Below are 24,906 nucleotides of genomic sequence, written 5' to 3'. Positions count from 1 at the left end.
AAACGGACTCCTCTCTTTACCAAAGAAAACACGTTGGCAAAGAGGGTAGGACAAGTCCAGGCAACGGGATGGCGTTCTTTCCCAGTGTTTAAAGTTTATAGCTCCGTCCGTTTTATTTTGCTCACTGGCTCTGAATAGCAAGAAGGCTCTCCCCTGTGATCGCAGGATCGCTTTGGTTGGAAGAGAGACTGTAATAAAACAGTGAGCCCGGCCTGGTTCCCCCCACACCTCACCAGTAAAAGGGAAACTGGCAGATGGCTCAGAGGCCCTGAGATATTTAAGGAGAGAAGTAATGCTTGGCCCTACGCAAGCTGCCAAGTGCTGGCCCCGCTCCCAATGCTGAGCAAAGCAGAGAAGAGAAGGGGTGATCGAGTCCCTCCTTCCCTCCTGGGCTGCTACACAGGTCAAGTCAAACCTTCAAGAAGACATTCCATGAAGGTCCCTGTCTAGAATCTGTATGATGCAGTTGCTTACAGGTTCTGTAAAGAAAGGACCACACTAACAGCTGGTGGCCACATGGCATGTTAAACAGTGGGAGATGTGAAAGGGGTGCATCTTTCTTGTCAGGTAACCTGAGACCAGGACCTGCTAGCTGGTCCTGCCACTAAAGACACAGACAGAATCCACCTCCAACACCCTCCCCTCATCTCTGTGACTCCCGGCCAAGCCATCTACAACTAGGGTGGTCCAGAAGATGCCAGTTGATTGTTCAGCCATCAAGCATCCCAAGAGCATGTGGAAAAACAAAAGCTGTGCCTGGGATGTAATCATATTAGTAGAGTGCTTGTCTAACATTAAGGAAGCCCTGGGTCTGATCTCCAACACCACAGAAACCAGGACCAGCACACACTTAGGATCCCAGCACTGGACAAGGGGGGGGGAGGATCAGAAGGCAGAGTTCAACCAAGATGGAGAGTTAGAAGCCGGCCTGGGGTGACACTATGGCTCAAACCCAAACACCAAAGGGAGCTTCGGAGTCGAACTCCGCACAAAGCACACTGTGTGTCTGAAACTGAGATTTGGAAAGGCTGATCAAATCAGCACCGACTTTTGTGCTTTGTCAACCTTTGTGCACCCTTTAGGGAGCCTCTAGAATGCCATTGTATATGGTCAACACACATTAAAACATCCCCCTCCCCCATGCAGAAGCTCCTGAGCAGTCCGGGCCAGAATCCAGACCCTGGTACAGCATTAATTACTATTTACTGTTTCCTCAACCATGGACTTACTGAGCTGACCTGGAACACATAGGTGCTCCTCCATCTAGTTAGTTCCAAACTGGAGCTACCCTCCCTGACCCCCAATCCTCTCCCCTGTCGCTGTGGTGGTGGTGGGGACTCCAGCAGGGACAGATTCCAAGAAGCTTAGTGGCAAGTCAGAAAACCTGGAACCTCTTTCCCTCAGTTTCCTGGAAAGTCCAAAAAGAAAATCAGGAACTGGAACAGGTCTCAAAGACCACCAAAGAGCACCTCACGAGACCAACCGTCCAATTCCCAAAGAGACTCGGTGTCAGCCCAGGCTAGGCTGTGTCAACCTCAGCCTTCTGAAACAACTACCATTTCCCACAGGGCCAAGCAAGAGACCCAACAGCCTGAGGCTGTGCCACAACGGTGTCATTTCTGTCCTCAGAAGAGCCATGTCCTGCCCCTTACCAGCCAGTCCAGCTTCCACTAACAGGCCAACTCTCTCTTGGGGCTCCTAGGAAAATGCACACAGGTGGTTCTGCTCACCCCAGATCTTAAAGGGTGCCTTTGAAGGTCTCTCTAGCTGTCAGTGGTTACAACTCAGAGAGCTGAGGGATGAACAAACAAAGACCATCTAAAGGAGCGAGGTCCACACGCCGACACCATTAAGGCAATTTCACAGGGTTCTTTTGACTGGAAAGGGAGCCACTTTTCTTGCCTGTTTTAGGGTGAGCATCACATGTCTGTGCCAGACACAGATCATTTAAAATGGTATTTCTGGTTGTGGTTCTGTCCTGGTAACAGCTGGTGGGTCACAAAGTGCACACCCCTAGCCAGAAGCTCCTGATATTGAAGCAAACAGACCACTGAGCTATATGTGTAAGTGGGACATTTTCTCTAGAAAATAAAAGAAATAAAAAGTCACCCACGTGACAATGTTCTCTGTCTCAAACTACACAAGGACAGATGCAGGTCTGTCAGTGTACTGGCTGGTTTGGTGTCAACTTGACACAAGCTGGAGTTATCACAGAGAAAGAAGCCTCAGTTGAGGAAATGCCTCCATGAGATCCAGCTGTAAGGCATTTTCTCAGTTAGTGATCAAAAGGGGAAGGGCCCAGCCCATTGTGGGTGATGCCATCCCTAGGCTGGTAGACCTGGGTTCTATAAGAAAGCAGGCTGAGCAAGCCAGGGGAAGCAAGCCTGTTAATAACATCCCTCCATGGCCTCTGCATCAGCTCCTGCTTCCTGACCTGCTTGAGTTCCAGTCCTGACTTCCTTTGGTGATGAACAGCAATGTGGAAGTGTAAGTTGAATAAACCCTTTCCTCCCCAACTTGCTTTTTGGTGGTGATGTTTTGTGCAGGAATAGAAACCCTGACTAAGACAGAAGGATACAAAGAAACCTTAACTTAAAAAACAACAAACAAACAAAAACCCAACTCATCTGTCAGGTTCTATTGTAGCAATCGAAAATGGACTAAGCAGGTCCTCTTTGATACCTAATTTGTTATCTAGGAAGACATGTCTCTTCGGCAGGTAATTTTCAGTGTGGCCCTGACTTATTTTACTGTTTTACCATTTACTTTTTTATATGCAGGGTGGTGCATGTGGGGAAACCAGAGAACAAGCTGCCTTTGTCAGCCCTCTCTCTTCCACCACATGGATTCTGGGAAATCAGTCTTCCATCACCAGGCTGGGGAGCAAGCACCTTATCCACTGTGCCACCTTGACAGCCAGATCTGGATGGTTTAAGGCTTCTTTGCCTTGCAGCAGCAATGCCTTTGGGATTTGAACTAACAGAGAAGAGGCAGGAAGTAACGTTTTAACCAACTAAGATGTCCCCCCACACCATCATAGCTTCTGACTTAACCCAGGGCTATTAAAGTTGAAACTATTTATTTTCCTCTCTCTTTTTTTAAAAAATTTATTTATTTTTTTATGTGCATTGGTGCTTTTCCTGTGATGTTGTCTGTGTGGGGGTGCCAGATCCTCTAGAACTGGAGTTACAGAGAGCTGTGAGCTGTCATGTGGCTGCTGGGAATCGAACTAGAGTCCTTTGGAATATCAGCCAGTGCTCTTAACGGATGAACCATCTCTCCACCTCCAATAGTTTTTTTTTGTTTGTTTTGTTTTGTTTTGTTTTGTTTTTAACAGAGATGACGATGTATTTCTTATTAGACTTGCTTGTCGGCACTTTGTAGCTTTTTGTCCCCTTTCTTTCTCAACATCACTCTCTTGGTGTGATTAATTCACACACAAACTCTTTGCTGCTTCAGAGCTCTTAATTCTCAATTGTCCCCAACGGGCTCCTTTGAACTGTCCTGTGTACAATCAGTGACTATCTCCTCAAATCACTTCAAATTGTCACAGTGGCTCAGACTTCCAGAAAAAAAGAGCAAAGATCTACATCTTGTCCTGTGAACGTTCCACTCAAAATCTAACACTCACCATGGGTTTCTGGAAGAGTCTCTTTATCAATGTATCTGCAATCCGAGCACACCTATGATGAAATGAAGGATGGACAGACAGACAGGAGAAGCCTAAGAGCTCCAGGACCAGGGAAAGCAGCTTTATGCAGCAGTGAAGGACAAAATTCCTACATCTTAAATGAGGTGAGAGGTGAGAACTGGCACCAGGGGTGGCTGTCTCTGATCTGTACATGTGGATATAGCACCAACATGCACACACATCATACATGCACACACATCATATGCATACACATGGGATTTTCCTAACTGATGGATTCTCTTGGGATTTCTAGGCAAATTCTCATTCCCTTCAACACACTGCCGCTTTGCTTGGTGTTTTCTACCCAAGATATCTGCCTCTGTGTGTCTTCAGCATTCTACTACATTGGAGCGAATGTCATCACACGGCTTAGCAGTTTAATATACCAGCAACTGACTAGTGAAGGCTTCTCTGTGTGAGGAGAGAACTCACACATCTGAACTCAGCTTCTTTGGCTCCGAGTCCCCACCAGTCAGCCCCTGGCACCTGCTATGGTGTTCTACATCCTTTACTTTGTGAGGGCCAGGCCCCTCAAATCACTCACAAGGATTTAACCTCTGACTTCCTATCTGGGTCACAGGGTTCTAACTTAGAGCTCAGTCAAATGAGGAGAAAGAAAGGCACCCTTGCTCCATTCCCAGGGAGCAGGCCATGATACGGCATGCTCAAACCCGCCTACATCTGTACCAGTGGAAGACAGCCCACCACATGTCATGGTTATACCTCTGACCTTGGGAAGCCCTTTGTCTTACCTACGCCTTGGTTTCTCCACCTGTCAAGTGGGATAACTGACAGGCTTGTCAAAGCGACCAAATGCATTCTATAGTGAAATACTTGAAGTGGCATCCAGCACTTAACCATGACCTACACAGTGGACACTGGCTTTAAGCATGATGCCTTTCCTTCCATGCCTCCTTTATGAGGTGACTTTAGTGTCTGTAACAGAGCAGGCTGATCAGTGAGCTATAAGGTACCAAAGACTAATTGAGAGCCAGAGTCCAACACTGTGGGACACACTGCTCAGCTCTGGCACCACAGGAAAGAAACTGACAAGTGTCTGTTATGGCTAATCTCCTTTTAGAAGTCACTTCTGGGCAGACAAGACTTAGCACTACAATGGAAACACGATATCTACACCTGAGACCCCTCTGAGTCTCTCACTCTGCCTTCTAATCATATCCCAATCCCCCAGGGACCAACTGTTCCCATCACATTCAGAGAGTTCTCTCCACCTAAAACTTATAGATATACACAGTACAAACTATACCATTTTCAAGTGCACAGTTCTGCAGCTTTAAGACTTGCTGTAGTTTGAATCTGATGTTCTTCAGACTTCTGTTTGAAAGGTTGTGGAGCCTTCAGGAGGAGGGGCCTAGCCGGTGGAAGGTCACAGGCACAGGTTTTTGAAGGATGTAACTCTACCTGGTTCTAATCATGTTCTCTCTTCCCACCAGGACAGGAATGATACACTCCTATCACCTTAATCCAACCTGGTGAACCAAAGAGTTTTTTGGGTTTCTAAGAGGAAGTATGAGTGGAGATTAGTTACAGGTAATGTAGATGACTCAAAAGCAGTACATGGCTGAAAGCCATTCAGTAGAGAGGTTGACTCCATGCTAGACCTTGGAACTCTGAATAGCTTGCAAGCAGTTCCCACAGGGTGAGATCTCCAATCCTCAACCATCTTTAATGCTTTTATAACCTCAGGAACGGGAGCTTTGTGGATTGCATAAGTTTCAGGGACTTCCTGAGACTTCTGAGTTGTGTGCTTGCTTCCTGAGAGGTCAGGAGCATCTAGCATCCTAATGTGTTTCTATGTAGAATGAACCGTTTTAAAACTGGGGGAAATGCTATATAACAATATTAAAAACAAATCAAGGACTGGAGATTTGGTTTTAGTAGAGAGCTTGCTCTACAAACATGAAAACTTAAGTTTAATATCTAGAAGCTAGATAAAATTCTGGGCATGGTAGAACAACACACTTGCAATCTTCAAGGGGAAGGTTTGCTGCTTGGAGCTTTGTGACCAGCTGGGTTAGGAGAATTGGTGAATTCTAAGTAAAAAGTTCTTAATTCTAAGTAAAAAACAAGAAAGACTGCCTGAAGGGGATGGACACCCAATATGATCTCTGAGGTCCATACCACAACACGCAGCCACATACGCACCTACACAAATACACGAATATAGGTTTTTTTTATTTTAAATTTTAAGCAGTGTCCTCAAAGCACACATGTATAAATGCAGAAAGGCATCCTCTCCCTTTAATCTATGGTTCCATTGTTGGCACCAGGAGTTCATGTCCCTTCCACCCCCACACCAGAGTTGCTTAATCGACATTGACACACTTCAAAAATCTCCCAATCACTCAAGAATGTTCAACCAGCCTCCGCTTTTGACAAATACAAACATTTAATGTTTCCAAAAGGATTAATTTCATGGGGCCCAACAGCTGTCTCCCTGACCCCTGAGGCCAATTTCTCACAGGTCACTTCCTGAGCACAGAAGAAACCAATCGGCAACCCAGACTCCACATGTGACCTGGCCAGTGGCACCTGGTTTCAGAGTCACAGCCCCGACTGTCTCCCTGTATCTTTCAGGCACACCTCCAACCTTCTGTTTCTCCACAGTCCCGTCCAGTCCACTTTTCCCCCAGAAACGCTTTAAGATAACAAAACTCTTACTTTCCTCAGGTTCCTGTACCTCCCTGTAAAATGATCCTGTCCCAGGTATCCTGCTTCCTTTTCTCTTAAGACCCAGCCCTTCCCAGACTGTGCAGCCTGAAGAAGAGCCCATCATGACCCGACAGATCTCCCCATCACCGGTGCCTGCTCACATCAGTTTGTTTCCCCACATTTCTTTTTTTCTACTTCTGGTTCCCATTAGAGAAAATGCCTCATCAGACCCGAGGAATAGAGAGAGACTCACCTATCCGCTTTCTCTTAAATGTTAAGCTTGTAAACTGGACGAGAAAAATGTTCCGATGTATATCATAATCCCTATAAAAGAGACTTCCAAGGGCACCTCACTTTTCCCCCCTTTTTTGGGCTTAGAACTGATTAAACAAAACAATGCTCTGTCCAAACCTGCATTTTTCTTACTACTTTCTAATCATTTTACCACCAGCATAAAGGTCTGTTCTCTTCCAACACTGGGCTCTTTAATCATCCCTGACAGGACTCAGCTTTCTGCTTGGCCAGAACCCAGCACACACCGTTGGGTTCCAGCACTCTCTGCTGCCTCTTCACATCCGCTCCTCTGAGGGACACAGCTCACTGGGGGGCTCATTGAAAGGGTGGGAAGGTACTCGGTGGGAAAGCCCTTCTTCCAGAGCAGCTGTGGTGCCGCTGGGAGCTGGGATGCTTTCAGGTGACTGCTGTATTAAAGGTACATGTGAAATGGGGGAGACCCTGAATGGCAGCAGGTACTGAGGTCAAAATAAGCAGAGCCCCCAAATGAACAGAGGGCTAAAGAGTTTTCAGTTTTCATGCATCTCACAATGAAGCTACCTAATTTTTTTTAAAAAAAAAAGCTTTTAAACTATTCTATTAAATGTTCTCTGTGCATTAAAAAAAAAATTACCTCTTCTTTGAGATCAAAATAATTTCACAACAGACATGGGGCAGATGTTCTCCCTCCACGCGTGTAGATGAAGGAAGGTGAATGGGGCTGGACCATTTTTATCTAAGAGACCACTGATGTCCACTAGGCTGATAAAAAGTGTAAGTCATCCTGGAGAAGGAGTGATAAATTTAGCCCAAAGTTCTATCTCTGGAGGAGGATTACAGCCGATCACAATGGCATCCAGTGGTGCCCTGAGCAAGCAGGACTTAGAAGCAGAGAGAGGAACCATCTGGCCAAGAGTGTGAGGTCTGGATACAGGGTGACCCTGAGCCTCCGGTGGGCAGATGACAGGCTTCCAGAGCAGACACGGAGGCATGGCAGGGAGTCTGGGGGCACAGCCTCACACAGAAACTCACTCTTCTAAAAGTAAACACTAGCACTCTTGGAAGATCCGCACCAAAGCTCTAACAGACAGGCCGGGGAAGAAGCCAACTGCTAACCCACTGAAGACATCCCAGCTTCCCCCTTGTGAGGGAGCCCCTAGGTCATTCTATCCACCGAGGAAGGTGAGTTTGTGTTCAGGGGAACAGCCCTGTGCCTGGAGCTCAAAGGACAGAGGGAGGAGCCTGAAAACTGAAACTTGGCTACAAAGTAAGCTCAGTCCAGACCTGGCCGTGGTGAGACCCACCCACCCTGATGTTCCCTTGGGTGACAACCTCAGGTCTCCCTGACTTACAAAACTTGCCAGAAGGCACTGGAACTTGTATGGTCACCTAGTTCTGTAAAGAAAGTCAAAGTAGCCTTGTACATTTGAGGGACCAGCTGGTATCCAGTTCCATCTCTGCAAATGGAGTCGGGAGCTCCAGGGATGGCATCCCCTCCTAAGAGAAGAGAACGGATAGAAGATAAATGGGGGACAAATGCCAGAGGTGATCATCTGGGCACCCCACACCCAATCTCTAGAGGACAGTTTCTCATCTTACTGATGAACCTGAGTGCTCCCCCCACTACCACCCCTAGTGTCATAGTGCCTTCCATAAAGACAGGACCCTAGGTGCCCCTGCGAATGTCCTTCTCTCCTTCCCTGCCTCCAGCCTGAGAAGCCTCAGACACCTGGTGCCAGACAGCTTGAACCCATCTTCCCACGTTTCACCCCAAAACCTTCGTGTTCACAGAGCAACCACTGAGGCAGCTTCTGAATAGGACAGCCGTGAGAAGGGCAGCCTGGCTTCAGCATGAAGCTTGAAGACAGACAAGGACAGATGCAGGTCTGTCAGTGTACTGGCTGGTTTGGTGTCAACTTGACACAAGCTGGAGTTATCACAGAGAAAGGAGTCTCAGTTGAAGAAATGCCTCCATGAGATCCAGCTATAAGGTATTTTCTCAATTAGTGATCAAGGGGGAAGGGCCCAGCCCATTGTGGGTGATGCCATCCCTGGAATGGTAGACCTGGGTTCTATAAGAAAGCAGGCTGAGCAAACCAGGGTAAGCAAGCCAGTAAGTAACATCCCTCCATGGCCTCTGCATCAGCTCCTGCTTCCTGACCTGCTTGGGTTCCAGTCCTGACTTCCTTTGGTGATGAACAGCAAGGTGAAAAGTGTAAGCTAAATAAACCCTTTTCTCCCCAACTTGCTTCTTGGTCATGATATTTTGTGCAGGGCTACTAACCCTGACTAAGACAGTTAGTCTGTTCCCTTAGCCTTGAACCTCTACAAGAACCCAAGGAAGAGGGACCGGCTGAGGATGGATGAAGGGGCAGAGGAAAAGAAATGTATGTCTTAAAGTAGGTACATGAATTAATCAGGCAAAACAAATGGCTGAGCATGCTGAGGACAGCCTGACAAAGGAGAGTTATCTCCACAGGAACTCCAGAGAGAGCAAAGCTAGGACAGAAGTGTTCTTAAAGATTTGAGAGGAAGCAATAAAAGTGGGGCCTCAGGGTCCTAGTGGGTACCCTATGTGGGACCCCAGGAGAGTGGCCTACATCCTCTGCCACCAAAGGGGACCAGAAGACTTGTGAACTCCACACGCCAGCAGCAATATGAACATTACCCTACCTGTTCCCAGGGGTCACAGGAGTGCACACAGGGTAAGAGAATGTTCTTGTCAGATAGTCAGAGACAGCAGGTCTGCTCTGGACTAGGGCAGCCAGCAGAGTCCAAGCAGAAGCAGGACACCACAATGGTCCCTACTCTCTGTCATGGAGAAATGGTCAAAGCAGGGGCAGGCAAGAAAGCTGGCCCTAGTTCTTCAGAGTTCTCCGTATTGCCTTCCCCAACACACAGAGGCCAGGAAGTTGTACACAAACACACGTGTGCATCTTCTACACAATCCTCATAATATATACCATGTGCCATGTGCACACACTCATACATGTGCACAGACCAAAAGCAAAACAAAACAAAAAGCACTCACAAACACAGGCATATAAACACTGCACTATCAGGGGCACACAAACAAATATGTTCATACCACAGACAATATGCACATTGTAAATAGACATATGGCAGGAAATCAAACAAGAATATACCCTGAATTTGTGTGTATGCGTGCACATGCATGCGTCTGCACAGTCAACACTCAGCACCATACACACACATGCATGCATGCATAAACAGACCAGAAAACCACACACACACACACACACACACACACACACATACACAGAGAGAGTAGCAATGTGTAGCCACTCACATAGGGAAACGAAGAATAGAAGAATTAAGCTTACAGAGTATCTATGTACCTGTGAATGCAATCTTGATCGTTTGGTAAAACATTAATCTCTAAGTACCTAGAGACCGAAAGATCCCACACTGCCTTTACTCCAGAGCTAAGTGGCCCCTGAGATAAGGCACAGTTTACAGCACAGGGTCCCACAAAAGGCCCTGCCCCACACCCACTTTCTGAAGCAAGACCTGGGGCCAACATAGACAAGCGGCTCCTAGCAGATCATTAAGTAATTGCCAAAGGCCAAGATTCAACCACTTGAGCACAGGCCCTGTGGAGTCACTGATCTTGTACTGTGTACAAACTAAACTACCCTCCCGGGCAGGAGAGAGCCAGAGCTGGCCAGCGGACACTGAGGAAAGGTAGGCTGGTTGGGGACTACAGAATGCCATCTGTATGTGAGTGCTTCAGACGGGAAGAAATAAAACCATACAACTGATTTGGGGAAATGGGAGGGTGTGCTTTCTGAATGACCACAGTACTGAAACCGGTTAGGTGGCCAAGGGGGTTTTAAGAACAGAGAGAATCCAAGAATGGAGAGGCTGTCAAGAATAAAGAGGGCCTGGAAACATGGCTAAGTGGGTGAAGCACACAAGTGTGAGGACCAGAGTTCAAATCCCCAGGACCTGCATAAAGGGATGAATAAACTAAAAGGGTGTGTATGGTAACTACATATGGAAGCCTGAGGTCAGCCTGGGCTGTAATTTTATACCTAGAAAGAACCTGCCAGGAAGTCATGCTGGGAGGCCAGAGTCACCAAATGGAAGGCAAAGACAAAGGCCTTGCCTTGTCCCCTGTGCTGAAGATTAACAGCCAGAACTAGCCATCAATCCCAGGCATGAAAGTCCTCCCAGCCCCCCGCTCCATCCCAACAGTCACAGCCTTTAGACTTTGCTTGTATAAAAATAGCAGGAGGCAGTGGCAGCAAAAAGGAGGCAGAGGCATCTCTGACTTGGAGGCCAGCCTGATCTGCAGAGCAAGCTTTGATACAGCCAGGGTCACACAGAGATACACTTCAAAAACAAACAAAACAAACCTCAAAGCAAACAAACAAAAAAAAAACGGACAAGCTCAGAACCCATTTTGGTTGTGAGAAGGGGATCCCTTTTTGAAAACAGTTAATTAAGAAACAAATCTTTGGAATTAAAAAAAAAAAAAGCACTGCTTAGTCAGCTAATTCAGTACAAATCCTTCCTCTGGGCATATGTAAAACATGCATTTTTGATGTGCACGAACCAACAGACCACCTTGAAGAGCACTGACTCCACTCCGTACCTCCTGGGGCTCCCCTACGACTGCTGTGATTCCTGGTGTCCCTCCATCTGAAGGAGCTGAACCTTGCCACTTGGGGCACGCCCTGTCACACGTATAATTCAGACTCTGGTCTGATAGGACGGTATAAGCTACGTGGTGGGCTGCCATGGTTCACCTTGAGTTGACTGTCTACTTGATTTAGAATCACCATGGACACAAACCTCTGGGCATGCATGTGAGGGGAGTTCCTAGATTATGCAAGTGACATGAGAGGGCCCTAATGTGGGCAGCACCCCACTCCCAGGCTGAAATCTTGAATGCACAGAAAGGAGAAGGGAACAGAGCACCAGCTTCCAGACTTGCCCTAAGCTCCTGCAGCCATCTTCCCTTATGGGCTGCATGCCAGTCCTGTGCCAAAACAAATTCTCCCTCCCTCTCTCCTTTCTTTTAAACTAATTTTTGAACTTATTCATGTCTTGTGTATAAATGTGAACATGGAGGTCAGACACAACTTCCGGTCAATCTCTACTTCTATTATGTTTGTCTCCGGATTTAAATTCATATGGCAAGAGGCTAGCAGCCAGGGAACCAGCTCCAGCTCCTCCTCCTCCCCCACACACACTTCTTTCCTTGAAGTTGCTTTTGTGGGGGATTTGTCACAACAAGGAGAAAAGTAGTAAATGCAACATGTCAATGCACACGTGTATGTTTGTGTGTGCTTGCCCGTGGGTCATATAAATGCACACGTGTTTATGCGCAAGTTGTGTGTGCACACACACATAGCCCCAGAAGGTCAGTTTCAGGGCCTTGCTGAGGCCGCTGAACTCCGAAGCTGCTCAGATTCCTCCCGTCAAACAGCACAGTGTTTATTTACATTGAGTCTATGTGTAGCCTTCTACATATACTTTAAAGTCACTCCAGGTGACTCATATCTGACACAGAGCAGACACCATGGAAACGGTCATCACACCAGCCTGTTCGGGGGCTAATGTGAGAAGTCTATGGTTCAGCACCGATGAAGCTGCCATGCTCCGTTTCCTGTCTGTTCTCACCCAGTCTCCATGTCGTCGTTCGTGCTGTGTTTCAGCCGCCCTCGGGAAGCCATGCAGTATGGGCAATTGGAGAGGCCCATGTGGGACCAAATCAAATGTCTGCCTTCGCCTTCTCCGCCCGTTCCCACCCCAATTCAGAATCAACCTTCTCATTTTCCAACTGGAGAAGAACCCTAGTGCCCTTGTAAATGCAAGAAGCTCTACCGTGCTTTTCCAGGACCCCTGTGCCTCACTAAGGTCTTCGTCATGAAGGCGGTAGTTCCTAGACTCTAGAATGACATATAAGAGAGCTGAAAGCACCTGAATTTTCTTTAAATGCACAGAATAGCTCCTCAGACTCACCCAACAAATCTTTAGACTTCAGCGCTGATGTTAAAGATGCAGAAACCAAGGTACCTGCTGAGGAAGTCCAAATGGCCAGATTCTCGCAGACCACAACCAGAGGACCTGAGTTTCCTTCCAGTTTCCCTCAGGTGGCGGGATTTAAGCTGACTGGCTTCATTGTATCCTGCCAGATCATTGAGCTACAAAATGCCTCACTAGGCAGGAGAGAGAAGAGTCGGGAATGTTTAGAAAGGCAGCCTCCTTGTGTTTTCTTACCCAACTGTTTCCCACAGGCCAGATGCCACCTCATTTCCAAGCCAAAACAGAATGCATCAGTTTTTTAACTGTAAGCCTCCCTACGTGAAGGTCCTTTCTTCTCTTTACCTCCAAGAAGATCCAATTCAAAATCCTAGAACTATCTTCTCACACAACACTTTGAATCTGTGTGTCCTGGTCCTCTGAGCCAGGCGACAAACTCCCCAAGGGCCACCTCACCTGCCACTTATCAGACTTCATGGCCTTCTGTGGGACACAGCCCACCCACTGTTTGAAATGGGTCTGTGGTCTCAAGAAAAATGGCCACAATCCAAAGTATCTCAGGAAGACAAAAGTTTTCTGTAGACAGGTGTACAGCGAGACGCCCGGCAAGCATATGCGTACAGCACATCCCACTGGATTTTTAATTAGAAGCAAAGGGGTCTTGTGGTGGTTTAAATGGGAAGTGTCCCCCATGGGACACATAGATGAATCATTGGTCTGCGGCTGTTAGGATTGACTGGGGGAGGTGATGACTTTGGGCAGCAAAGCCTTGCGGGAGGAAATGTGTCACTACGGGTAGGCTTTGAGGATTTATAACCAGTTCTCTCTGTACTTCTTGCTTGTGGCTGAAGATGGGATACTACCGCGCTTGTCTTGTTTTTATGGACTGTAAGTTGATTTGGGTCATGGTGTTTTATCACAGCCACAGAAAAGTACTGAGCACGGGCCCTGGGCCTCACTCTGACCATTCAGAGCAGTGAAGGGGATAAACAAAGTGGATGCAAATACTTTGATCTTAGAAAACTGTGACCAGGGTGAAGCTCTTGCTAAGATGACATCAGTCTGACACAAACCTAGAGACATCAGGAAGAGGGAACCTCTACTGAAGAATTCCTTGATCGGACTGACCTGGGGCCTTATCTTCAAGGTATTTTCTTAATTGCTAATTTATATGGGATGGCACAGCCCACTGTGGGCAGTGCTATCCCTAGGCAAGTGGGCCAGGGCTGTGTGAGAAAACTAGCAGAACAAGCCATTGTATCAGCCATTGCTCAGCAGCCTCTGTTTCAGTTTCTGCCTCCAGGTTTCTGCCTTGAGCTCCTGCCCTGGGGATTGACTGTAACCTGAAAGATGACATAAACCTTTCTAATACCTAAGTTGATTAGGGTCCTAGTGTTTATCACAGCAATGGAAAGCAAGCTAGACATTTCTTTAAAGATAGTGTTTCCTTCGTATCCTTGAACTCTTTGAGAGAAAAGACAATGTGTCTCATTTACATCTCTCATAGTCTCCACTTTGAGCTCTTCTGACTTTCCTTACATCTCGAGTAAGACAGTAATAAAAGAATTCAGCGGGAGAGCACTTGGCCTGGGGTCAATCCCTAATACTTCCACAAGAAAAACTGCAATAGGTTAAAAATAGTATAGTATTAATATATAAAAATAGTATATAAAAAAAGTTGGGCTGCCTTGGTCCTGTGAAGGCTTGTTGTGTAGGGAAATGCCAGGGTGGTGAGGTAGGAGTGGGTGGGTGGGAAAGGGAGGGAGCATCATGAAAGCAGAGGGAGGGGGCATGGGGGAGGGGGGCACCAGGAAAGGGGACAACATTTAAAAAGTAAATACATAAAATATCCAATAAAAACTCAAAAAAGAAAGAAAGAAAGAAAAGAAAAGTTGGGTTGGGCATACAGTTCAGTGATCTACCACTTGCCTAGCATGTGTTAGACCCTGATTTCAAACCATAGCACTGAAAACAAAAAGGAAAAGGCCTGGGGAGATGGATCAAAGTAATTGCCACTTCTCAAAAACCCGAGTCCTGAAGTCCATTGCTGTGGCGGTGGCAGGCATCTGTAAATCTCAACACTCTTGCAGTGTGGTGGGAGGTGGAGATGTTGGAAGAGGCCCTGCGACTCGCCCCTGCAACCTCGTGGCCAGCTCATCAAAACCGTACGAGACTGTCTCAGATAGATAGCAGGCAAGAATAGATGCCCAAGATTGTCTGATCTCCTCTGAATGTGCACTGTGCCAGTGCATGCTGACACATGAACAGTACTCCCACAGCACACACAACCACACAGACAAGTTAGGCCATTCCCTAAGAGGCAATAGACAACAAATACTCAAACTCAGCTAAGATAGGTATGGCCAGCAGATCAGATGATGGAGGGATTTCCACTAAACCTGACGGCCCACATGCTGGAAGGAAAGAAGTTATCCTGTGATACATACACGTGCACACGCGCACACACACACACACACACACATGTGCCACTTAAAAAAATAAAACAAAAACTAAAGATTATTTTTAAGCTGATAAAAGATGGCCACCCATAGTGGTGTGCACCTTTGATCCCAGCAATAAAGAAGCAGAGGCAGGTGGAGCTCTGTGAGTTCGAGGTGAGCCTGGTCTACATAGTGGGTTCCAGGACTGACAGCTATGTAAAGAAGCCCTATCTTAAAACAGAAACAAGGCAAACATAAATGCTAACATGAGCATTAGAGGTATGATCTGAACCAGCCTGATAAGACTGAGTTACTACACGAACATTTCACCCGCACCATGGACACAAGTGACCCTTTGAAACCAAGGGGGACTTGCCTGACTGGCACACTAGCTCAGGGCTCCATTCTCAGCGCTAAACAGAAGCTAAAGTCGTACACTCGGGAATGGAATTCTGGAACACGGTACAGTGTGGACAAACGGAGGAGATGCTGTGTTTGGAGGGAGAACAAAGACCATGAGACTCTTCTGCTTCTGCCCCGTGTTCCCCGGCATAGTGAAGCTCATAGACACAGAAGGAAAAAGTGATTTCTGGGAGCTGGGGGCATTTAGGAAGAGAAAGCATTTACTGGAGACAGAATTTCTTCTTCAACTGTGAAGCACCCTGGTAGTGGGCGCTGACGCTCAGCCAGGAGAGGATTTTAATGGAAATGCAATCAAAGTAGACAAGATGTCAAAAGTTATGCCATGTGCATTTTTTTTCAACCAGACAAAGACAGAAAATCTTATTTACTCTGAAGAAAGAGAAAGGAAAGGAAAAGAAATCTTTAATCCGGGAATGCACAGAGTTAAAACTGCAACTTTAAGAGGGCTTAAGAGTGTGCTGACACAGGCCTTTAGTGTCACCCAAGAGGGGGTTGAAGAAGGACAGAAGGAAGAGAGGGGTAGAGGGAAGGGAAACTGGGAAACAAGGAGCAAGGGGGGAAGGAAAGAAAGAGAAGAGAGAAAGAGAAAGGGGGAGAGTGGGAGGGGGATAAAGAAGAGGAAAAGGGAGGGAGAGGGTAAGAGCAAGGGAGGAAAGGAAGGGAGACAGACAGACAGACAGACAGACAGTAGCCTCAGCTGGTTACAGGTTCCCCACAGTGTGTGCTCATCCTCTCACATCTGCTATCCAACCCCCACTCCTTAACCGCCCCCCCCACCCTCTCTGGGTAGCCTGTGACAATTCAACATGTAGCATCTTCTTCCCAAATGAAACCCAATTCCCTAGTCCCTAAATCCCCCCCCACCCCCGCAGAGTATTCTAAGGGTAGACATCTATGAAACTATTCTAACCTACCTCATTTCTGTTAAGGGAATAAAAAAATATTTCCCCTAAACCCAGCGCGTGGGCTCATTCCATAGCTCCGCCCACATTCTCAGTATCCCAGCACTTCCAGAGAACCTTCAAGTGACTCACAAACAAAGAGGAATTTTGAAAGCCAGCACAGTGAGCTTCTAAAACAGTCTTGCTAGGAGCTCATAAAAATACCTCCGCCTGGGGTCTCCCGAAGCGCACGGCAATAAATCGCCCATGCTTGCTTCATGTTCTTAAATGGACACCGCTGTGTTCCTAGGCACAAAACCCCCTCTCATTCTTAAGCAGAGCCAGTGGGCAGATGAGGTGTCTGTGTTTTAGTTTGTGTTTGTGGATGCATATATATGTATGTGTGTATGTATGCATTAGGGGGCCAGAAGGCAAGCTTGCGTGAGTCATTACTCAAACCCCGGGAGCTGTTGTTGTTGCTGGGTTTTGGGTTGGGTCTGGGTTTTGAGACAGGGTCTCTGGTTGGCCTGAGCCTCTCCTTGCCAGCTCCTGTCTCCTGAGCATTGGGGTTTTTTTTTTTTTTTTTTAACTTGGTCTCTGGGAATTAAACCCCAAGTCTTCTGACAGCAATCTCCTCAGCCTCAGATCAAACATTCTAAAAGAAAGATTTCAGATATTAAAGAAACACCATCCCCCAAAATGTGAACTGTTCAGAGAGGGGTGGAAATCACCACCCCCTGGGCCCTACGTGTAACACCCTTTATACCCAGATTCAGATCCAGCATCAGGGATAACAGAGGCTGTAAGGCCAGACCAACCTGTATCCTGCCTGACCCAAGAAAAAGTGTCCCAGGACAAGACATCACTCTCAGAGGCGGCAGCCCATGTGTCCCAGGTCACAAGGAAGAAGCACAGGCCTGGCAGAGTTGTGGCAGCTTCTGATCTTCCTCTGGAAGTGAGTGACAGTCTCTGGAACAAACTGAAGGTACCACCGCCCTGAAGACCAACCTTTCTGTTTTCCACTTGGGGCATCTGATATAGAAAGTGTGTGGCCCACTTATACAACTTCATGCTTACCCTAAACTCATCCTACAGATGACTAGACCAGCAGAGTGCCTCCCACCTGGCATAGCAGGCAGGCGGGCACAAGGGGTCCCCTCAGGACCAACCAACTCTAGTGCCTTGAGCCACGTGACCCTGACTCTTTATCCAACTCCTTCAGCTCTTGGGGATCTCAATGTCTGACACCAGTGAAGGCAGCGGGGCCTCGGATCTAAACCAGAGAGGCAGAGCCGCCAAATGAAGAAAAGTAAACCGAAGGTCACCAGATGCCTTCCAAACAGCCCAGTACCTGGGCTTCAACAGGAGTTCCCTGCTGCAGCAGACACACACTGTGTGGGCCACAGCTACACACCACACACACCGCACAACATACAAACACCACAGCACACTGGGACGGTGTACTTACCCAGCACACTCGGCCCGCCAAGCAAAGCACACGCATATGAACTCTGTATGTAATCGTCACACGATACACACTAACAATGTGCGCACGTGACACATGAACTCTAAAGTCTGATCTTTCTGAACTTAGAGACTCTCTGTGCAGCTTCTCAGATGATTGGTAGGGTAGAATTGAAGAAACTGAGGCAAGCATCCAAGAGAGAAGACAGGAGACAGACCAGCAATTTTTTTTTTTCCTTTTTCCTTTTGAACCGAGTGTGTTTTTCTGGGATATCCCAGATCCCCTGAGAAGATCCTGTATCAAAAGAAATATAGAAAATTACAGACTGGAGTATAAGCATCTTGGAATTGCTGGTTCTAGGAAACTATTATTAATGGAGAAAGGGTACACTGCTATTTGAAGAGAAGCCGGAGACGGGTGGCTACTACCGATTGCTGAGCAGGCAAAACAAAGCTAAACCCCAGAGGGCTTGAAGCCCAGTGCACATTGGGACGGTCAACCAGTGAGGCTCAGTGCTCCATGATCCCAGCCTCCCCACAGGGAGGAAGTGTTCATCCCAAGACAGTGAGGCCATTCTGGGGTACTGGGAAAGCTCACAAGTGTCCACAGATTTCATTATTTCTCCAGCTCTTTCTTTCCAAGTGTGGAGTTTGGGTGTCTCTAGCCCTGACCCAGTTGAGTACCTGCGGAGCAAGCAGCCTTTGGGTGGAAGAAATGGGGGAAGACTAACCTTCAGCTTTCTCTTAGTCATGATCACAAAACCCCCAAGGGCTTTGTCACTTATGGGGACAGTTGAGCTTCAAGGAAGGTTCTTCTACCTGGTTCCAGGAGCCACTGCAAGTGTCTGGCACACAAGGACTCACCTATTTCAGCAAAGTTGACCACCTCCCTTACCACAGAGCTTACAAATACTGCTTTGAACTGTTTGTTTCAAAGGTTTTTTTTTTTTTTTTTTTTTTTTTGCCCTTAAGTTACAGTTGGCCATCTTGCACTAGTTAAGGAGATTTTATGTCTTCTTTTATCTTTCTCTTTCTCTGAATCCTTTTATTGTATTTTTTTTTAAGAGCTATTTGGGAAGGTTGGAAGGTAAGCACAGGTCTTGCTTTGTTTCCTATCGCTGACAGTTTGAACAGTACAAAGCCATGTCAAACAGGCCTGGTTCTGCTCTGGAAGTCCCCTAACCCAGGGCTGGGGGTGCAGCTTTGCAGAAGAGGACCAGCCTAACATATAGAAGGCCCCAGGTTCTCACCCCAGCAACATCCCCCAAAAGTGAGGACATGTGATTTGATAGATTCACATGACAAGTCCTCTTTTCCTCAGTGAGGTCCAGGGGGTTCACTCGGTGCAGTTCTGTGGCATTAAGGACACTCAGTGTTCTGTGACCATCCCTACCACCCCCCCCCCCCGTTCCCCTCCACAGTTTGAAAACTGAAGCTCTATGCCTGCGGTAACCAACAACTCCCTGTTGGAGTTCTTGTTGTTGTGGGTTTAAGTCAGAGAGGTAATTTGGTGGGGGCCTTGAATATGGCAGGAGATGAGGTCCACAAAAATGAGAAGTCTATGAAACAGGAAGCCATTTATCCCAACACCAGCACCCTTTCCCCTTCACGGCTGCAGCGACTCCTCCAGACCAAACCACGTGGGCCCTCCAGACCCCTCCTCACGTCAGCAAATGGCACAGCCCTGGTGGCCCAGGAGGCATCAGTCTTGAGGTGTCCTTCCTAAACACCTCTGGCTGAGAGGATCTAAGTGGTTGGCCTTGTTCAAGCCACCTCCCTGTCTCTTTTACCACTGGAAAGTCTAAGCCTGTGCAATGAACAACCCGGAAAAAAAATGGTGGAGACGGAATGGCCAGGCATCTTTCTGAAAAACAAACATCTTAAACAGCCCCACTAGAACAATGGGTATTTCCCACCTAGGATCTCAAGCAGGACAAAGCCACCTTCCCAAACTCCTGAAATCTCTTCAACAACCCATTCCTTAAACAGAAGTCACCTTCTCAGGACAGTGCCAGGCAGCAAGCACTTCTGGTCTGAATGTCCCTGAAAACAATTAAATTAGCTATGAGCCTCCTGCCTATACTGGCTCGTCAGGATGCCACAGGGAACCTGGCTGACCCACTCCAAGGCTCAGGGTGCATCCGGCTGGGATGGCCACCCACACATGCTGCCTCTAGGGGCAACTGGGAAGGGGCCAAACCACACAGAGTCTGATCTTCGTGCCACCAAAAGGGCTTGTCGCAAACTAGCTGTAATAGGATCTTCTCTGCTAATGTCACAATGTAAAACTCCCAGGGCAAAGTGAGGTAAGACATAGCATAAATCCAAAATTAATCCAGAGGTATCCATGAGATGGTTGGGGAGGAGACTGGAGGTAGGTCCCTAGTTTGGGTCTGGGGTCTCAAGGTGAATATGTTTTCAGTTGCTGTAACTGAAGTCATCAACTGGTCAATTAATAAGAAAAAGGGTTTATCCAAAAAAAAAAAAAAAAAAAAAAAAAGAAGAAGAAGAAGAAGAAGAAGAAGAAGAAAAGAAAAAAGAAAAAAGCAGCTATATTTAGTGAGGTCCTTCTGGCTAGTGGAGAGTGTAGAAAGGCAGGTTTGCACACACACACACACACACACACACACACACACACACACAGAGAGAGAGAGAGAGAGAGAGAGAGAGAGAAGGAGGGAGAATCTTTAAACAAACAAAAACAAAAAACAAATAAAAACCATACACACACACATTAATTTGAGTTCTGGTGGGAAACAGCCAGACCAGACCACAGGGACACTACATACTAACTTGAGTGTACATGTTAGCTTTCATAGATGCAGTCTTTGTGGTACCCAGATGGCATAGCCTGTTCCATCTTCAGTAGTAAATGGTATTTAAACAAAAATCACTGAAACTATCCCTTAGGACTCAGGGTACACAGAGCACAATGGTTATATCATAGCACGGGTGAGGTCTCAGGTTCGACTCTGAGCACTGTGCTGAGGAGGGGAAGTACTCTGTAAATCTGGAGGACTTTGAAAGTGTAATAAGAAAATGTAACCTTCTAATGACTTTGTACAGGGAACAGGAGCAGCCTTTGAAAAATTATCCTGACACACTCCTGTCTCTCAAGTTCTCTTAGCCAAGCACTGGCTCTTAGAGTTTCATAGCCATTAACTCATTGAATGACCCAAAGATCATCCCACAAAGCAAACCTGAAGCAACACTCAACCCCAAGTGAGGGGATGTTTATCCAAGATGTTTACAGGGTGTTCAACGTCACCATGGAGATCAGTAATACTGGCCCCGAAGAAAAATGTTTAAAGTAAACTCAGCGTCTTACCTCCGTAGTTTCAAAACTGATATTAATAACAAATAAAATTAATGGCATAGTTAGGAGATTACCCAAAATGAGCTCCGCTGAGAATTTTAAATACATTCAATAGAGCCAAAAGAAACAGGACTGGGGTCTCAAACGGAGGGTGCCAATTAAGAAAAGTGACTCAAATTCCTTGAAATGTAAACACCTTATAACTTTATTATGAAAACCCATAAAACCTACACGGTGGACAGTTAAAAAGTCCGGACAAGCCTGCCTTCCATATAACCCCAAATAAGTACGTCACGGAAGAGCTGCCTGTCGTCAGCATCACACCAGCAGGAGGAATTTAGAAAGAAATCACAATGACCCCAAACTTGTTGAATTTATAGAGCACCAGAGTCCACAGAGCCTAACGGAACTGGTTGCTTTGCCAAAAACAACCTATAGAATTCTCTGTGATGAGAAAATTAAAATTGTTTCCTAATTACTTTCCTCCCCTATGGAAAAGGTGATCTGCCTTGGAATCGAATAGTCAGCGTGTAATTCCGGAGGCCGGGGTTAATGGGGGCAGGATGTGCCCACCCTGACACAAGGATGCTTGCTGAAAAGCCCCCTCCACACAGCTATATCCTCAGTGGACGCATCAAAGGAGATGTGGACCATATACGTGAGGGTTGACGGAGGTTCGTCGGATCTGAAGAACTTCATACACACACCTGTAAACCAGTCAGCTTCTACTTTAAAAAGCCAAACAAGGGCTGACAAGATAGATCAGTCAAGAAAGCACTGGCCCACACCAGCATGAGAACCCAAGTTTGATCTCCAAAACCCATGTGAAAGCCTGAACTTGTCATTCCAGAGCTGGGGAGGGAGAGACAAGTATATCGCCTTGAACCCACTGGCCAGTCAGCCAAGCCTAGTCAGCAAGTTTCAGGTCCCATGTCTATAAAAACAAGGCGGACTGCTTCTGGGGGACAATACCCAAAGTTGACCTCTGGCCTCTACACACACACACACACACACACAGACACACACACACACACACACACACACACACAGAGAGAGAGAGAGAGAGAGAGAGAGAGAGAGAGAGATCACTTCTCATTAAAACCACTTATCCCCTGCAACTGGAAGTCTAGAAATGAGTGGCGAAGCTGTCTTCCCTCCCAGGTTCCCAAGCTTAACAGAAGGAAAGGCCTGGCTTTCCCTTCTCCATTTCATCTATGGGTTTTAGTCCATTGGGAATCTGCATTTCCTTCGAAGGAAATACTACGTATGCTTTTCCTGCAAATCATCTGTTCTGATTTTACGTACAGTCATGCTTACTATGTTTGGCCATCGATATATCCGAAGAGAAACTTAAAATTCAGCATCTGGCTCTGGCTGCAGTGGGCCGAAGAATCAACCCCAGGTCCCTGAGTGTAGGTCCGGGATCAATGACCTGCACTGGAGGCAATCTGCTCAGATCCGTCCACTCCAAACATGCAAGACTTCCTACTTATATCCGCCCGTCCAAAACTGCCAGAGAATATACTGCTTTCACATCCGAGAGCCTGGGGTGCAGGGCTTTGTGGTGGACCAACATTACACACCAAGCCAAATGCAATCTACATCCTATTGAAGAGCCTGTACACAATGGGAGAAAGAGTTGCCTTCTTGATCCATGAGATGAGAGCTGCCAATAGATGCCTCGGGACGTCTCTACTTGGTGTTCAAAATTAAGAACGACAGTGGCTCAAGGCCTGCCTCTGATAACCAGCTAAAGGAGGACTCAACTTGCGATGGCTGCATTAGGCAAACACACTAGAAAGTTCTCTCCCAGGCCTTGAGCTCTGCTTTCTCAGGAGCCACTTCAAACCTCCAGTAGAGAGCTGGGGTAAAGTGCTTGCAGACTAGGGGCGAGGATTCCCAGTTCAAATTCCCAAAATACGTATAAAGCTGGTCACGACAGTGCATGTCTGCAGTCTCAGCACTCGGATAAAGAGACAGGAGACAGACAGGAAAAGCACACACACACACACACACACACACACACACAAACACACACACACACACACACTCATTCCATGCTCAGTGAACCACTTCCTCTATCAAGGCTCCACCTCCAAAAGTTCCCATAACCTTCTTAAACAGTTCCACCAGCTAGGGGCCAAGTGTTTAAACATGGGTGACACTTCACTTCCAAACACTGCCTATGTGACAGAGAAGGTAGAGACCAAGGTACAGAGGTCGCTGCTTCACTGGGGTCATGGGAGCTGGAGTCTGTGACTATTCCATGCTGCCCCCACAAACACTCGGTGTGCAGGAGTCACCCCCTTCTAAAAGGATCTGCCTCCTTCCCTGGCACCCTTTAGAGTTCAGTATATCTCCATCCCTGCCCTCCACCCCCCACGGAGAGAAAGAAGGGCTGTGTCTGTCTGTCTGACTAACTCCCCACCCCCACCCCCCCCCAGCGGGATCCAGAAATGAGTGTTAGGTAATTCCTAACACTTCTTTCTTAATTCTGACAGGGCATCTGTGATTGGTGCCTCTGAGAACATCTTTAAAAGCCTTCAGGAAGCCAGCAGCTCCTGGGGTCAATATGAAGTCACCCCTTGGCTACACTCAGAGGAGCAACAAGAACAGACGGAGGGTGGCTGTGGCTTAGGGCCAAAGCTGGCCTGATCTATTAGAAATTTGTTTCCTCAGCCACTAATCATTTTGGCCTCAGGAATTTTTCCATGTTCTTGCCAGGAGTGCAAGCATTAGGGGCTGGGATGTGGCTCAGTGGTAGAATACGAGGGCTGTGCTCCCCAACAGTGCTCCCCAACACTGCAAAAAAACAAAATACAAAACAAAACAAACAAACAAACAAACAAAAAACCCTAAGAAATAAAGCTTGCAATAAAAAGACAAAGAGGCAAGTATGGTGCCACGTGATCCTTCCTCCCAACAGGCATCTCTGGAAGCAGAGGCAGGAGGATCTTAGTAAGTTCAAGGTCAGTCTGGACCACATAATGAGTTCTAGGCTAGCCAGAACTACATAGGATAAGGAGACCCTATCTTAAAAAAAAAAAAAAAGACAAATGTATCGTGTTTTCTCCTATGTGCAGAATTGAGATTATACAATTATTTATATATATCACATATATATAATTATGTGATTATGGAGACATGATATACATATATGAATTTTATCACAGTGAAACCTATGAGACATATGTTAACATGTATTAATGATCATGTATTAACAAAACACATGATATGCAATAAAATGAGACTCTGACCTCCTTGGCACCCACTTCAAGGTTTTGCCGAAACACTGAGATATAACCCTGAGAAAGATCCTGGGTCCCAGATACACTTTGGCCTCCTCCTCCATTCCAACCGCCAACATCCACTGAACTTTACACACCTTCGATCAAAAACGAAAAGCCCCAAGAATTTCCAAGCATCAGCCAACGGATCCCATCTGTTCCCACGATGGCCATTTCGTTCCCCGTTATGGTCACGCAGATACCAGGCTTTCAAACACCCATGGTAGCTGTCTTCAGAGAGAGCCCTCACCCATGTCCTAACGTTAGGATTTCTGAAAGGTGCTTCTATTTTGTAACTAAGAAACAGGATTTGGCAGGAACTCTTTGAGGATATGCAGCCCTGTGAGTGGGAACAAACTCCCACTGTCTCCCAAGAAGCCAACAAGGAAGAAAAATGAGATCATTTGCAGAATCCTTACAAAGAGCAGGCGTCCAAAATGCTCAA

At 46.8% G+C, this 24,906-nt stretch overlaps 1 protein-coding gene across 1 annotated transcript in view; it reads right to left on the bottom strand.

The window, feature by feature from the left end:
* ROR2 (receptor tyrosine kinase like orphan receptor 2) overlaps window positions 1–24,906 on the bottom strand; it is a 165,976-nt gene that overhangs the window by 119,076 nt on the left and 21,994 nt on the right. The gene's annotated exons all lie outside the window — the stretch shown is intronic.

This window comes from Micromys minutus (assembly GCF_963924665.1).
Source record: "Micromys minutus genome assembly, chromosome: 1".
Taxonomy (NCBI): domain Eukaryota; kingdom Metazoa; phylum Chordata; class Mammalia; order Rodentia; family Muridae; genus Micromys; species Micromys minutus.
The sequence above is the reverse complement of the archived record's forward strand: the minus strand, read 5'-3'. Positions and strand labels throughout refer to the sequence as shown.